The 9,967-nt window shown below is 45.3% G+C and overlaps 1 non-coding gene across 1 annotated transcript; it reads right to left on the bottom strand.

Annotated features, from left to right (window-relative positions):
* Nucleotides 1-978: 978 nt before the first annotated feature.
* Nucleotides 979-1,084, bottom strand: LOC116154161 (U6 spliceosomal RNA). Its single transcript, XR_004138046.1, has one exon. It is a non-coding gene; the product is annotated as a U6 spliceosomal RNA (small nuclear RNA).
* Nucleotides 1,085-9,967: the final 8,883 nt, after the last annotated feature.

Raw genomic sequence — 9,967 nt, 5'->3', positions numbered from 1 at the left:
AGCAAAGTTGGGACTCCCGTTTAGCCGTGCATGCATGAAACCAGTAAGCTGAACAACTGTTCATGACACTGCATGCCATGTGGACCCACCTAGGATTTCCAGAAAGCCCAGACACTGAGAAAAGTCAAATGTCCCCAGATGAACTGAGTGGTCTCGTGACAGTGAAGTTTACATGCTAACATTCAGGATTATACAGGTCCAACAGACAGCTGTTAATCCATGCTCTAAAATGCACAGCCCGTTTGAAACTCTAGGGCGTGATTATGTTGTGAAAAATCAGTCAGCTTACTCCAGGGAGTGCCTGCCAAGAGAGCCCCCGTGGAGGTCCTTGGGGTGCAGAAAGGTTCCCAAATTCCCAGCAAGAGTTTGGACAGCCTTAATACCAGTGCCCTTCTGGGCCTCACAACCTGATGTGGTTTGGAGGTTGCTGATATTTACAACTGTCTGAATACAGAGAGCAGGGATGCAGTCCATGGCAAGGAATGTGGAATGAGATAATGACCATTTGCCCTTCACTCTCTTCCTGTGATGGGTCAGTTTTCATTTAACAGCTTGGCAGCCTGCCAGTTTGCTGAGGGGGCCAAATATGACAAGTGCCTACTTGTCAGCAAAGGAATGTGAGCCTGCCTCTGAAGTCACATCAAGTAATGAGCTTCTTCTTTTTTTTTTTTTTTTAACTGAAGTATAGTCAGTTTACAATGTTGTGTCAATATCTGGTGTACAGCATGCTTTAGCCATACTTACACATACATATGTTCGTTTTCATATTCTTTTTCATTATAGGTTACTACAAGGTATTGAATATAGTCCCCTGTACTCTACAGTAGAAACTTTTTTTAACCTATTTTATGCATAGGAGTTAGTATCTGCAAATCTCAAACCCCCAATTTATCCCTTCCCACCTCATTTCCCCTCTGGTAGCCGTAAGTTTGTTTTCTATGATGTCTGTGAGTCTGTTCCTGTTTTGTAAATAAGTTCATAAAAATATGGAACTCCACAAATTTGTGTGTCATCCTTGCGCAGGGGCCATGCTAATCTCTGTCTCGTTCCAATTTTAGCGTATGTGCTGTTGAAGCATAAGTACTGGGCTTCTGAGCTCTTCTCCTGGACTAACTGGTTGACATCTGTCTCATTCTGGCCAGAGCCCTCACTGAGAGACCCGCGGCCATTTGATGGAGGCTAGTCTAGTGGAAGCTTCTGGGCCTGCTGTCCTGTTGGCTCGGAACAGGGATTCCCAGGGATGAAGGGAAGAGAGAGCCTTGTCTTTGTTCTCCAGGCACCCCCATTGTGCGCACTGCAGATGCAGATCTGTTCTGGCAACCACACAGGCAGCTGAGCAAATACATGAAGAAGAGAAGTCTCTTTCTGGAGAATGAAACAGAATTCATTATCTCCTTTTAGCTCTCTCAACCTTTCCATTCTGTGGCTTGTGCCAATGTGCCCCTGAGCTTAAGACTTTGGCATCCGCATTGACTGCTTCCTCCTTTCAGCCCTTCAGACTGAGCCAGTCAACCAGGCTTGTCAACTGTGCCTTCAAAGTATCCCAGGGTGATGTCCTCTGCATTTCTGCTTTGCCTTTGGATCGTCACTCAGATGGGTACCGGGGCCCAAATGTCTCTTTCTTTCAATAGCTCTAAACTACCTACTGCAGTGACTCCAAATTTGGTCATCTACCTTTCAAGACCTTGTAAAATTGGTCTTTATTTTCCAAAGCTCTCCAGCGCTAGTCCTGCCACATACACACACGCACACGTGTGCACAGACACATACCCACGCTCCTGTGTGTGCACACCACGTCCTGGACTGTCACCCACATTTTATTGCCTCCTCTACAGTTTTGGATGTTCTTTGTGATCCTTTCTTTTCTGGTTTAACCCATCCTATAAGGGAAACTTGTCTGCCACCTCGGATGCCAGTCCCAGTAATCTCTCTTTTCTCTATTTCCACAGGCTGTTATTTTCAGAGACAAGCCACACCTCTGTGGTAGCTGCATGTTCCAGCTCCCTCAGGCTTCTAGAATCCCTCTGCACTCCAAACATCTTGGGGAAAACAAAACCAGAACTGACTGACAGTAACGCACAGCCCTGAGGGCCCAGCTCACAAACGCTGCTATCCAGAGCCACAGTCCTAGGGCCTCATCTGCGGAGACTCATGGTTTGCTGGGCAGAAGGAGGAGCGCCCGCTAATTGGTTACGACCACAGAGATCAACCACAGAAACTCCCAGTAAGACAGGTAGGATAAAAAGCAACAGAAGGCTGGGAGAGAAGACAGTTGTGTGGTAAGTGGTGCTGGATGTGATTAGAAGTGGCAACGGGAGTTATGAGCAGCAGACACATTGCAGTGGAGAAAAAGTCGATGATGAAGTGACAGAAGATATCTGTGGTCTGTGGGGGTGGCGACAAGTGCTCTCTCTCTTTCCCTCCCCCTTCCTGCAGCAGTCCTTAGAAACAAGGGAGATTCTGGGGAAAGCAGCAGCCTCCTGCCCTGCCCTGAAGGCATGGGTCAGCCGCTGCCAGGGAAGTCAGCTTGCGGAGCACCTGGCAACAGAGCTGATATGACCGCCTCTGCAGTGATCTGATCCTACAGGGACCAGGCAGGTCATGTGACTGTGCAAAGTAGGGCAAGTAAGAAGGATAGAGAGGGGTAGAGACCACAACAAATGGAAGAGCACACTTCATCTAGAGGCGTCGTAGTGCACATGTAGATACTGGGCAGGCCAAACAAGATGTGTACTTGGGACAAACACAGCCCACAGGCACCCTGCGTGTCACCTCTGCTTCCCTCGGTGTGTGTGCGACACGAGGACTGATGATGGGAATGATGGCGCTGAACTGTTACCTGCTGGTTAAGCTCTTTCAGACGACCAGAACTAGCGTGATCTGATGGGGCTATTGTAAGTGGATCTGGGGAGGTAAGCTAGGTGACATGGCTTCACCAGCCACAGAGCCTGCTCAGCGATCAATCAGGAATCATTGCAGCTCCTATGGCTCCACAAAACTCTAGAAGGTCAACAGTGGAGGGACCTGAACATCTTATTGGTCCCTCAGTAGCAGCCATTTTTGGCTTAAAGGCTCTGCCACACTTGCAATTCTCCTGCGTTACCCTATGACTTTCAGCTTTCCTTCATTTACCTCTTGGTTTCTGCTTATTCCTGACTTACATGACTTCATAACAATTGCTTATTCATGACTTGTCTTCCAAGTACCTACCCACCTCCATCAGCCAGCTTCCCCTTCGCACTCTCATTGGCCAGGACTGGGCCACCAGAGCTGCAAGGCAAGCTGGGAAATCAAGTACCTAGCTCTCCATCTAGATGGACAGCATCTTGTTTCTTGTGCGTAGGGATTTTCTCACACTGTGTGTACACCAATATATTCCTAGTTCGATGCGTCATACAGCATTGGACATCTTAGGCAGGAAGTGTGAGATAACAAGAAAGTACAGAAATAAGTGTAGCTCTTGTCGGCTGAAATAAAATGCAAAACCTAAAAGGTGAGAGTTATGTTTCATTCAGTGGATTTTCTTAGAACTCAAGCCCAGGGCACAGCATCTCAGATCACTCTAAGTAACCTTTCCAAAGTGGCAAGGTAGAAGCCAGGATATATGACTTTTGGCATCAAAGGCCAGGTGGTCAGAGCATAAAAAGATTACTGTTAATTAAAGAAAACCAGTGTTTCAAGTTAAGGAATTTAGCACTTTTCTATGTGTGGGAAGGTGCAAAGTCCTGGGCTCATTGAAATCATTCCTTTGATAGGCACCTAGCTGTGTAGGGCCTGTATCCTGTTCTGCATCCTGCCTCCCCTCATGGGGCACTGCTGGGGGTGGCTGCAGAGACGGGCTGCCTGCTTGTCTGCATTCTGAGTTCCCTCCGCTCACTGTCAGAGTGGTGGCAGCAGCTGATGACTTGATGGTTACAGCACTCTTTGTTTACCGATACGGCTGGCAATATTTTTCATTTACACTCTGAATACCAGCTTCATCATATACTGACTCTGTAATCTAAAAACAATTAACCTTACTGAACGTCTTTCCCTTGCCAGGTGAAAGAGAGTACCAAATACCTCCCTTGCTGGGTTGCTGTAAGGATTAAATATGGCAATGTTTTTACACTTCCTAGTCCTGAAGAGATGCCCCCAAATGGTAACAATTTTATTGTGGTGTGCTGCCTTCTGTTTGATGGACATGTGTGGTAGGGGGACATCTTAGTAGAAGAGAGTAGAGCGTAAAGGTCAAAAGCATAGGCCCTGAAGTCAGGCTGTTGGGCCGAGACCCATCCTCTACCACTTACTGTGTGAACTTGGAGAAGTTACTTGGCCTCTCTGAGCTCCAGTTTCCCTATCTGTAAACTGTAGATAATAATAGAACAAATTTCCTAGGGGTGCATTTGGAAGAAAAGACGAGAACGTGCCCCTAAAGCACTGGGCACTGTACTGGGCACAGAGCTTGCACACCGTGAGTGTTGGCCATTATTAATATTGATTGCTCTTTTTTCTCCCTTGGCCCAGAACTAACACTTATTGAACCAGAAGAGCAAATGCCTTGCCATTGAAATTCCTTAAAACCAAATAGTCTGCAATCTTGTAAAATACACACACTATTATAACTGGAAGCAGCAGCAAACCAAGACTGAGGTGTTGGGATGAGATGATCTGCCGTGGATTCAACCAATAAGAGGGTCCACTGTCTGTAGTGAATTGTTTAAAATAATTTAAAAAAAAACCCAGTATGATTAAAAATTGCTCTGCTTTTGTTTTCTGGGTTCTTTTTTTGGTAGTGATGGGGGGTGCGTGAATTAGGTTTATTTATTTATTTTTGGAGGAGGTGCTGGGGATTGAACCCAGAACCTTGTGTGTGCTAAGCGTACACTCTACCACTTGAGCTATACCCACCCCTTAAATTGCTCTGCTTTTGATTGTCACCATGTGGCAACATTACTAAGCAACGTAAGTGATAAAATAGCGTCCCCCTTCCATGTTTGCTAAGTTTCTAAAGGATGGCCGCTATTAGTTTCAAGTTAGCACATTGTTATTACTTATCCTTTAATAAATACTGTGTTCTACTGGAGAACTCCCAGATACACAGTCAGCCGCCGACATGCCCAGGCTCAGGTGCTCACAGTTTGGAATCCCTTCATTTTGTCTCCAACCCCTACAGCCCTGCATACTCCTGGGGCAAAACAATAGACTCAGAATCAAGGATGAGAGCTCAGGGCCTGTAAAGACAAAGAAGTGAAACCTGAGTTACTTCAGTTCTGCGTGACTTCAGGGAATTTGTCGTCAATTTAAAGTTAGAACAGTTGGCGGGAGGGCACAGCTCAAGTGGTAGCGTATTCACTTAGCATGCGTGAGGTCCTGGGTTCAATCCTCAGTACCTCCTCTAAAAAAACATAAGTAAACCTAATCACCCCCACTCCCCTGACTAAATAAATAAATAAATAAAATTAAAAAAAAAAGTTAAGATAGCTAACAGAGGGTGAAGTGTGATAGTTTTGTTTGGCAGATGCAAATTTTAGTTCATGTATTATATATATATATACATATTTTTTATTGAAGTATAGTTGATTTACAATGTTGTGTTAGTTTCTGGTGTACAGCATAGTGATTCAGTTATACATACGCATGTTCCTTTTCATATTCTTTTTCATTATAGATTATTACAACTATTGAGTATAGTTCCCTCTGCTATACAGTAGGAACTTGCTGTTTATCATACACATTTTATCACAGTTGAGTGACCTTTTAAAGTGGAATCACTCTTTTAAAAAAGTGAAATCACTTTTAAAATTAAAGAACAAGTCAAGAAGATTGTGCTAATTTCTGATTAGTACAGAATTCGTGCCAAAAATAATTTCGTTATGTACAGGAAGATGTTAAAAGTGATTTTCTCTGATTAAATTAAGTTTTGCTGCCCTGGTGCTGCTATTAGCAAAGATGGGAGAAAGCAGAGGAAAGTGAACAAGCTACTGTATTTCATTCATCAGGCCTAAAATGTATGCCTTTATTCACTTTTTAACCTATCTGAAATCACAATGCCTCTCTCAATCACCAACTGGCCCAGTAATAGTCATATGACACACTGTCACCATTGAGTCTGGTCATCAAAACTAGCAATAACTTGTAAGAAAATTCAGGTGACAGTAATGGAGTGCTCTTTAAGAAATGCTGTAACAGCAACAGCCTTGATGGAACAAAGAGGGCTATGGGGAGGGCAGAAGGGAAGGACGCCGAAAACTACGAGTGACTTAGAAGAGTCAAATTGTGACTAGGAAATTTTAGGAATAGTTGAAGCAATCTGTTTCGCTTTTTTGGGGATATATAAATGCATAAGGGTGATAGAAAATAAATGTTGGAGTCTAAGGATGCTCTTTCAATAAATAGAATTTTTTTAAATTGAAAAAAAAAAAAAAAGATTTGCTCTGTTGACTAAAAAAAAGTAGACAACCTAAAAGTTAGCCTCACTGAGAACTGTAGCCTGGGAAGGTGGCCTCTCAGTATCTCGGAGGCACCATTCCAAAGAGATAAGGGAAGAGCCAGGATATATAGGAGTTTTTGCTGGAAAAAAACAAAAAACCAAGTAGTCAAACATCAACAGATTACTGCTAATTATAAAAAAAAAAAAAAAACCACAGACATCTCAAGCTAATTTTAGTGCTTTTCTATGTATGGGAGGATGCAAGAATCAGGGCTTATTGAAATTATTCCTTTGATATGCACTGTAACTATCTAGCCAGTGTCCTGTTCTCCATTCTGAGTCCCCTCAGGATGCACCGTAGAGGGCAGCTGCAGTGGCTGATGGTGCTTGGCTGCAATATCCTTTGTTTACTGAAATGGGAGGCGACATACTTTGTCCACAGCTCCACAGCAAACACACTCGCTATGCCACTGCACAGGAATAGGAGGGACCCTCAGGAGAATTGAGCCCAAGCCCCTCACTTTACAGCTGTCCTAAGGGACCTTGTCCCAGGTCACCCAGACAGGGGGCAGAGAGAACTGGATGGAAGTTGCCTGCCTGTTTTTCCATCTGGCTGGACTAGTTTTTCCATCATTCACTCTCAAGCAAACTGAAATGGTACTAAGTGTCAGGCTTCGCAAACTATGATAAAGAACCAATTTTTTACAATTTAATCAGATACTAGTACGCAGCTCAGGCCACTCGTGGCTCATCATGAGAGTTCACGTCATCTAAAATATCTCCCCCGGCTCAGAAAGACAAGTGCTGATCACTTGGTCACAGCAGCCGTGTCAAGTTGCCACGAGCGTTTCTAAATGGTTACTCTCCATTCTGTTCTTACCTTGTCACAGCCAGTGATAGTTCTCAGACCAGTTTTTCTTTTCAGACAAATTTTGAGTAGCTCCGTACCACGTCACAAAGAGTCTGTAACAAAGATGGGTGATCAGGAAAACATCTCTGGATATTTCTGTGAGCAAATGCTTAGCTTTTGGGTTGCTTTGTCTTTGTTAAATTCCTGAACATACTCTGTGAGAGTCCAGGTTTGAACCAGCATCACTACTAGCTCTGTGGCTGTGGGCCAGTGCCTAAACCGCTCCAAGCATGAGTTTCTGCATCCATTGGTTGAGGGAACACTAGTACTCAGCTCAGAGGGGTCATCAGAGGTATGTGTGTGTAAACCCCAGGGCATCTGCCACACAGTGGGCTCTCAGAAGCATTAACTATTATTAGTGTCATTGGCCCTCCCTTCCTTTATTGGGGGATGTGGGTTATGGGTCATGGTGTCACTACCGCTGAGGCACACAGGACAGAAAGCCCCGAGGCAGAAGTCAGAGTTGTGGGGACCAGGGATGAGTCTCAGGCTGCACAGACATCCGACAACGTGGGCACTGCCCTGGACTGGGCCTCACGCTGGGCGCTGGTTGAGAAATGATCTCTGTCCTGGAATCTCCCATATCATGGAGCAGAGACATGGACAGCACACAGTAGGTGCCGTCACAGCACCTACATCACAGCAGGTCGGAAGCCTGTGCAAAGGAGCCTGGGGCAGCTCCGGTGGGAATACGTGAGCCTCTCCGTCCTGTGGTTCTGAGCCAGTTTGAGCTACAGAGTGAGCAGGAGTTAGAGTCCTGTTAGAGGGGATGCCTTCCCTTCTTTGCCTCCCTGGAGGAGATATTCTGACCTAAAGACACTCTTTACTCCCTCCTGGCATGATCTGAGTGGTAAAAATCTATGAGAACAACTGGGTGCTGGGTGCTGGGTGCTGGGTCTCTGCTTAGCTGCTTCCTCATCTTGCTTCTTGGGAGCCTCTGCCTCTGTCTGCGCTCCCGTCCATAATGGGGACCAGTGGGGACCTCCCACAAGGCCAGCTCTGCCGATGGGTGGGGGTTTGTTTGGTTTGGATTTCAGTTCACAGACACATTTGGCCCTCGTGCTGAACCACACTCTCCTACATCAACTTTACCAGATAGATTAACACACGTAGGGCGCCGTGATGACACTCTTTGATTTATTTCTCAACAATTTGGAATTTGGTCAATATAGAGGGGTACCATCCCCGGGGACCCCAGGAGTCAGGCATTACATCATGAGACAGAGAGCAAGCTCCTTGCCGTGGGTCCTAGGAGTACGCTGGCGGTGCTGCGTCTCTGCCTGTGACATGTGTAGTGGCTGCTGACTGATACCGGTTAAACCAATGAACAGTTCCAGGGAGGCCGAGCAGAGGGAAACAGGAAAAGCTTCAGAGAAAAGAAGATGTTTTATTCACGCTTCAAAGAATAAGAAGAAATCTGCCAACAAAACAAGGTAGAAATAGACACTCTAAGGCCTGTGAGGGATGGGGAGTGTGCTGTGACCGTCTGTTAAGTCCCTATCTTTCCAAGGCGTAGTTTTCTCATATGCAGAATGGGGATAAGAACACTGTCCTTGCCTCCCTCACAGGGTCCTTGTGAGTGTCATATGACATACCAGAGGCAGTAGTGTTTTGAAAACTATAAAGTGCTGTACAAATCATTATATAACACTCAGCCTCCAGCATAAACATCAACTGTCAGCAGAGAGGGTCAGTACAGCATTTTTTTTCAAGTTGATGAATTCTTTTAATCTTTTATAAACCGAACGCATCCAGAAATGGTTTTCATTAACATCCAATGCCCACAACTGAGCCACCAAGCCTCTTGTCTCTTACTAAAACACTGATAAAAACACAATCTGGCTTGCCTTTCTGGATGTGTTAAAAACGATATTTTCAGAGAGAACAATTGAAAAACAGACCGTGTTGTCAGTTTGACATTCCTAGCTGGGATATTTTCAGGCTGCCAATGTCTATATGCAAACAATACATTTAGAAACCAAATGAGTGCCTGATGAATTTCTTTCTTCTCCCCAGTTTGCACAGAGGGGAGGCCATGGACAATGTAGTGGCAATCAGTTTCAATGGTAATGAAACAATGAGGCGGTTTTTGACTGTAGATGGTTGTTGAAATAATCATGAAAGCAGCAGCTGGCTCCTTTTTCTCTTTTGTCCAATTAGGAGCTATTTTCTCTGTGAGGAATACTCAAAGGTAATCATACCTTGATCCTCCATGTGTCAAAGGTCTGTATGAAAGACTGACTTATTATCCAATGCCGTTTAAAAGAAGAAACAGCTCATTTCTTTTCCTGTCTCAGGCTGACACCACCTCAGAGAGAGGTTGCTAGCTTTGAGCAGAAATCTTATTTCCTCCCTGGTGTGTAGGTGAGGGCTGTTTCTTCTAGGGATCGGAGGGAGCTGTGCCAGCTGAGGGAAGTACCCAGCCTGGCCAGCTGCCGGCAGCAGACGAAGGGTCTCGGGGGGACATGCGAAAGCGTGCATTAGGGCGAAGAGGGTCGGAGTTGCCGCGTATCAGCGGCGCTGGGAAGAGAGAAGCTCTGCAAATAATCCAATTGCAGATGGTTTAGTGCTTTGAACATAGCAACGGCCCACGTGCGGAAACCACCAGGTAGGGCCCACAGCAGATTTCACTCCCAGCAATAGAG

This window comes from Camelus dromedarius, chromosome 7, assembly GCF_036321535.1.
Source record: "Camelus dromedarius isolate mCamDro1 chromosome 7, mCamDro1.pat, whole genome shotgun sequence".
NCBI classification, from domain to species: Eukaryota; Metazoa; Chordata; class Mammalia; order Artiodactyla; family Camelidae; genus Camelus; species Camelus dromedarius.
The sequence above is the reverse complement of the archived record's forward strand: the minus strand, read 5'-3'. Positions and strand labels throughout refer to the sequence as shown.